The sequence below is a fragment of the Chenopodium quinoa genome, unplaced genomic scaffold, assembly GCF_001683475.1.
Source record: "Chenopodium quinoa cultivar QQ74 unplaced genomic scaffold, ASM168347v1, whole genome shotgun sequence".
NCBI lineage: Eukaryota > Viridiplantae > Streptophyta > Magnoliopsida > Caryophyllales > Amaranthaceae > Chenopodium > Chenopodium quinoa.
The window spans coordinates 6,099,128-6,105,285 of NW_018745684.1; the positions used below are offsets into that span (position 1 = coordinate 6,099,128).

At 33.1% G+C, this 6,158-nt stretch overlaps 1 long non-coding RNA gene across 2 annotated transcripts; it reads left to right on the forward strand.

Moving 5' to 3' along the window:
* The first annotated feature begins 504 nt into the window (after positions 1–504).
* On the forward strand, positions 505–1,672 carry LOC110718084. Of its 2 annotated transcripts, XR_002510832.1 has the most exons (3): positions 505–974; positions 1,099–1,163; positions 1,241–1,672. It is a non-coding gene; the product is annotated as an uncharacterized LOC110718084 (long non-coding RNA). The 2 variants fall into 2 exon arrangements; XR_002510831.1 differs by having other exon boundaries at positions 510–1,163.
* The last annotated feature ends 4,486 nt before the right edge of the window (positions 1,673–6,158 follow it).

Sequence of the window (6,158 nt, forward strand, 5' to 3'; positions counted from 1 at the left end):
TTATACTTAACTCTTTAAAACCTTTGTCGTAAAAGAAAACTTAAAAGCATGGGTCGAGAGCCAGTTTTGTACACCCAAGTGTACCGTACATCCGGGGTTATTTGCTCATTAATTTTTGTTCATTTATTAAATGAAAAAAAAAACAAATTCTAGCATGGGTCGGGTACCAGTACCGTTAGCACTATCGGTTCGGGTACCTGATAACCAATAACACTAAAAATTATATCCATTAACCGAACCGATAAGTTCGGGTACCCGGATTTTTTGATAGGTTATCGGGTACCCAATATGATATCCAATAATGAAAATTAGACTTTATAATATAATTATTAAGATATCATTCAACACTAATATCACATGTTCATGACCAAATTACTTATAATATTACTAATCATTTGAATTATGAAGTGATTATATAATAAAGTAAGAGTTTAGTTTTTGGATAAATAGATTTAGGTAGGAAAAAAAATTGCTTATCGAATCGGATCGGGTAATGTGGTAAAGGGAGGATATTAGGGGAAGCAGCGAGTGGAGATTCTCCTGCAGAGAGCCGGATGAGGGGAGACCTTCACGTCCGGTTCGGAGGGCGGGGATATCCCGAAAAATGATACCCAATAACCGTACCCCATAAAAAATTATCGGATCGGGTACCTAAACCGTTATGATTATCAGAACGGGTACCCTTTCGGATAATGAAAACCCTTCAAAAACCAAAGTATGAGTTACCATTCAAAGGAATAGTGCATTTCCGTTTTTACCCTCATTCTTTCACATAAATTCTGACCCTGCCCTTGTTGTTTGTTGACTACCTTTGACACCTGTCCCGAATTCCATCACAAAGTGTCACAACCATTATGTCTCTTTCATTTCATTTCATTTTCATTTTCATTTCCATTTCCAAATCTCTCTCTTCTATTTCATTCCATTATATTTCGTTTGGATGAACTCTCCATTGAATTGAAGCAGTTTCTGAGGTCTTTTTTTTCCTTGCATGTGTACATCGTTTTCAATTTTTTTCTAAATCTCTTCGCCATTTTACTCTTATATTTTTCATCTGTTAAGTTGATGAGTTTTTCTGAATATCTTTTCTTCAATCAGATTACACCACATTTTACTCTAATTTCTCTCTTCAGAAATCAATTTTTCTGATATCTTTTCTTCAGGTATGTTTCTCTTTCTCTTTTCTAATTTAGATCTCTTATTACTCTGAAACTTGATATTTTGTGGCGTTATTTTGTAGGAGCCGCAGCTAAGAAGGGGAAGCCAACAAAGGTCCCTAACAAGCCAAAGAGGCCTCCAATTGGCTTCTTTGTTTTCATGTATAACTCTAATATTCGCTCATTTTTCGATAATTCTGTTGTTTAATTTTGGAAATATGTCATGTTTGCTTAATATTGACTTGTCGATTGTGAACTATAGGGAGGAGTTTAGACTGACCTCCATCGTCGTTGTTATCATGTGTGATATCAAGCAAGTAAAATTTTCCACCTTTTTTGTTTGTTGTAATTTCTTAATTATTTATTTTTGGATTGAGGGTCTGATTAATTGGGCTTTTATTGTAGGTTGTTTGTGATACTGAACAACCGATTAGTTTTTCATTTCCTTTGAGTAAAAATATAATTTTAACAAGAATTGATCAACTATTGCCTTTTTTTTTTTTTTTTTAATACGGTAAGATACGGGGGGAATTGATCAACTACTGTTGGCAAAACAAAAATTATCCCAATTTGCAATTATGATATGAAATTCCGCTGATTTTCAGGTTAGATTTCATTTTTGTAAATTTAAAATTTACTAATTATGCCTGATTAATTTGTAAACCGTTAAATTTGATGATTTTATTTCATCTTTATTATTATCTAGGCTAATTTATTTTCTTCTGTAATGTCTTAGTTGGTTATCTGCTTCAATTTTTTTTGGTGTTTTTTTCCTTCGTATAATTTATTTGTTTTTACGAGGCAATGCAGATTTTCTAGTTTTGAATTTGATTTTATGTGGAAGATCTGGGTTTAGATATTAGCATTTAACACTATGAGTTATATTGTTTGACTGAACCACCCAATAAACATATGCAACCTCTAAAACAATTTAAGAAGAGCCAATTATTGTTGAATCTGGTTTGAGAGTGAGGATCAGCTAGCATTAGTCTTTGGATGCACACAGGAAGACCTGACCTCTGTCAAGAGCAATGTTAGCCATTCTCCCCTTGGCGAGCTTTGTCAAGGCATGAGTTCTTTCTTTGGAAGCTGTGATTAGGATGTTAATTGAAGCATGTGACATTAAAAGGGGTATTATGTGTTAATCGGATAGCTTCTAAGTGAGGAACACCCACTATTATTTTTGCTTCTTACTTGCTACAATCATTGTCCATATCAAAAGTATTTGATAGTGCTTTCTTGTATTTAGTTTATAGTTTGTCTACAATTTAGACGTTGAAGGACTTTCACGGGGAATTGTATGCGTCATTCAAAGCGCGCCTACTTAAGCATGTGTGAATATGTTTGGCAATCATAGGAAGTGAGAATTGACATTATACGATTAGGGACAAATAAAGTAGGGATCCGCCAACAAATTTGTAAGGAATTTGTAAATCGTTCACTAATCATTTAAGACAACCACGATAAAGAACAACGGTAGGCAATAACGATTGACCTGAAGGTTATACCTCATTCATATTTCATAATCTATGAGATTACTAACTCCATTTATTTCGAAACCACGACGAAAGGTGGATCGAGGATGATGGTACGAAGTGAGTCATGGAGTCACATCTGCCCGTATTGGCCTCTACGATGTGAGTCATGATTGTGTGTGGTTTGCTTTGATGACAAATTACAAGTAAATCCAAGCTAAAGAATATACATTCATTTTAGCATTACACATATCATTACAAATAATTGTTGTTTAGTTTATGGCCTTCTAATTACTCAATCTTCTATAAAGCGTTTTGATTGATATAATTACAGATAAAACTGCTACTACTGTTAAAAGTTTCATTAATTTAACAATTACAGAACATATAAACCTCAATTAGCAATTTAAATCAAACTTTATTACTACATAATAAACACAAAACATATATAATTAACATCAAATAACCTTGCCCAAGACATATACAACGAGGCAATTTCAGCTTTGGTTGCAATTAAGAGCTCATACAAACAACTCTCACACTAACAACCACATTCATCATTCCATCCTTGCACATTACTACTAAAAGCCCTATGATCCATCCAACCAACGTTTAACATGTTAAGTTTCATGATAACTAAAGGAAATACCATCAAAGTGTTTGACAAAAAAGGATCCTATAATCAGTAACATCACCTGTAATACCATCAAAGTGTTTGATAGAAAAGGATCATATAATCAGTAACATCACCTGTAATACCATCAAAGTGTTTGACAGAAAGGATCTTAGGGGGTGAGAAAACTATTTAAAGGCGGGCAATTTTGTATGATTTTTAGGGGTCGATAAATTCTTTAGGGTTATGATAAGCAAATACTTTAGGGGTGAGTAGTTTTTATAGGGGTGAGGTGAGGTTACGATTTTTTAAGTAAGGGTGAGGTGAGGTTACAATTTTACAACTAATATGTAGCACCCCTAAATGTAACTAATATACTAGTATAGCGGAAGTAGTATTTTTGCATAACACAGTTACACCAACTGAGTTGTGATTTAAACTTCTATTTTCTCCTTGTTTACCACTTTTTAGTTTTCATTATTACTACTTTCTGTATTTTTGACCTTTTTCTCATTCTCCAGCTCAATTTAATGAGGCAGTCCCCATTAATCTTCGAGATAAACGAAATTTCGTTTATCTTGCGTACACGTAGGCAGGTAGCTTACATGTCTTGGAATGAGCGGGAAGCGAATGAATAGGTGGACATATTTGTACAGGATGTATGGTTACGGCAAGGTACTTTTGTTAAATAAGAAAGTTGACGGTGGAAGGTAGAATGGGGTAGACGTTATGGCTCCATTTAATGCTGAATTATTTTAATAATTCTTTTTGTACGAATTTAATGCTTAACTAAGTGGGTTGTTGGATTGAATTATTGTTGGAGATTAAAAATATGAATCTTGTTTGAAGCTCACCGTGAGACACTCCATTGAATCATTGAACATTTGAAGACAGTAATCTATGGTTGGATCTGAATACAGGAATACAGTCGTTGAGATCAGTAAGTGCTGCAGTTCCAAAACAATGTTTCCTGTTACATGAAATCGTAATTTTTTTTTTGTGTAAATGTACTCAATTTTGGAGTTTAATTCGTAGATTAAGGTCATGTCCAGACACTTTGATCAATCAGTCGTAATATATAGTGCGGTAAACTGTGTCAATGTACTTAATGATGCATGAATTAGTATTTGTTGTGTTTAATTGTTGGTATATATATATATATATATATATATATATATATATATATATATATATATATATATATATATATATATATATATATAGGGGAGGGATCCGGTAAGAACCCCTCCTTATGTAAGAACCCTAGTTATATAAGAACCAATCTCATCCGTAGGATTAGATTAGGATGAGCGGTCAAGATTAAAACAAAAAAAAAAATCCCCCAAAACCCTCCCCAAACGTTCATACTTTTCTCTCTCCTCAAACTTTCAATCCTCTTTACTTTCTCTCTCCTCAAATCTCAAAATCTAGCCCAAATTGCTGCAAAACAACCTAAATTGCTCAAATCAGGTACGTTTTTCTTTGATTATGTTCTAATTTTATGAATTTCACATGATATTCAATTCGATTTTGTGATTTCAATCGCATGATGTTTGCAAACTAGCGATTTTGATTTTTGCGATTTGATTTTCATGAATTTTGCATGAGTTAAAGCCGATTTTGTATGTTTTTCTTTTCGATTTTGTATGAAAAAATTCATATTATACTGAACGCCCATGACACAACCCAGAGGCCTCGAATTACCAGCACATACTATTATTTTTGAGTAAGTTAGATAGCTTTAGTGTTCAAATTTAGGGTTCAATTTTAGTTCGATTTTTGTTCGATTATTTTGTTTGATTTTTGCTCGATTTTAGTTCGAATTTTGCTTGATTTTAGTTCGATTTTGCTAATATTTTGATTTTTGTTCGATTTTGTTCGATTTAATTAGTTCAATTTATGTTTGAATTATTTTGTTCGATTTTTGTTGTTTGTTTTCTGTCAATTTCGAACAGGCTTGTATAATGTTCTAGACTCTTTTTTTTTTTAAAATTATGTTTTAAACTCATTCTATTATGGTCTATGTTTAAATTAATGGATAATGTTCTAAACTCTTTTTTTTAAAAAATTATGTTCTAAACTCATTCTATTATGTCTACGTTTAAATTAATGGATACCCGACAACATAATCATAATGGAGGTGGATCTTTGATTTTTACGATATATAATTCCACGTTTTAAAAGCATTGCTAAATGCTGCTGAATTATTCAATGGGAAAATGTACCGAAGAAAATTCAATAATAGAGCATCTAGAACAGAGACAACATAAAATCAGTTATCATCCCGACCCATCGCTGTCAATTCGTTCATAATACGATGTGACATTACAATCAAAGAGGAATCATAAAAAAGGCGTAAAATTAGAATGTTGTCAAAATGACTTTGATCGATATGCTTGATCGCAGTGACATTGCTTGATTTTATGAGGCTGGTGGTTAATTTCTTTGAGGTTTTGTTATAAATTTAAACCAAGACTGAGGCATGTTAATTAGCTTTTCATTAGTAAACTCAGCTAACAGCATATGGTACTCGACTTCTTCCCCATGCTAGACCTTTGCAAGGTTTGACTCCATCAGCAGCAACATGACAATTGGCTTTGGTGAGGATTTATTTCTTTGGTGACTCAGATTCCTTTGTGTTCTCCAGGCCTTTTATGGTCTTATACTTGAGTTTCTCTAGTTCATTGGGTCTTCATTCTACAATCAGCAATTCAGCATATTGGGAACTATGCATTGTATTTCGGATCCTTTTGCATGGAGTTCACTTATATATCGACTGTGCATTTTAATGGATCCTTTAGAACATAGGGGTTGTTAATTGGTTAGGGGTTGTTAGTAGTGAACTTGTGATTGCAGGGCTGAAAACAAACTTTAGAACATAGGTAGAAAAAATTTGGAACATAAGAAAAAATT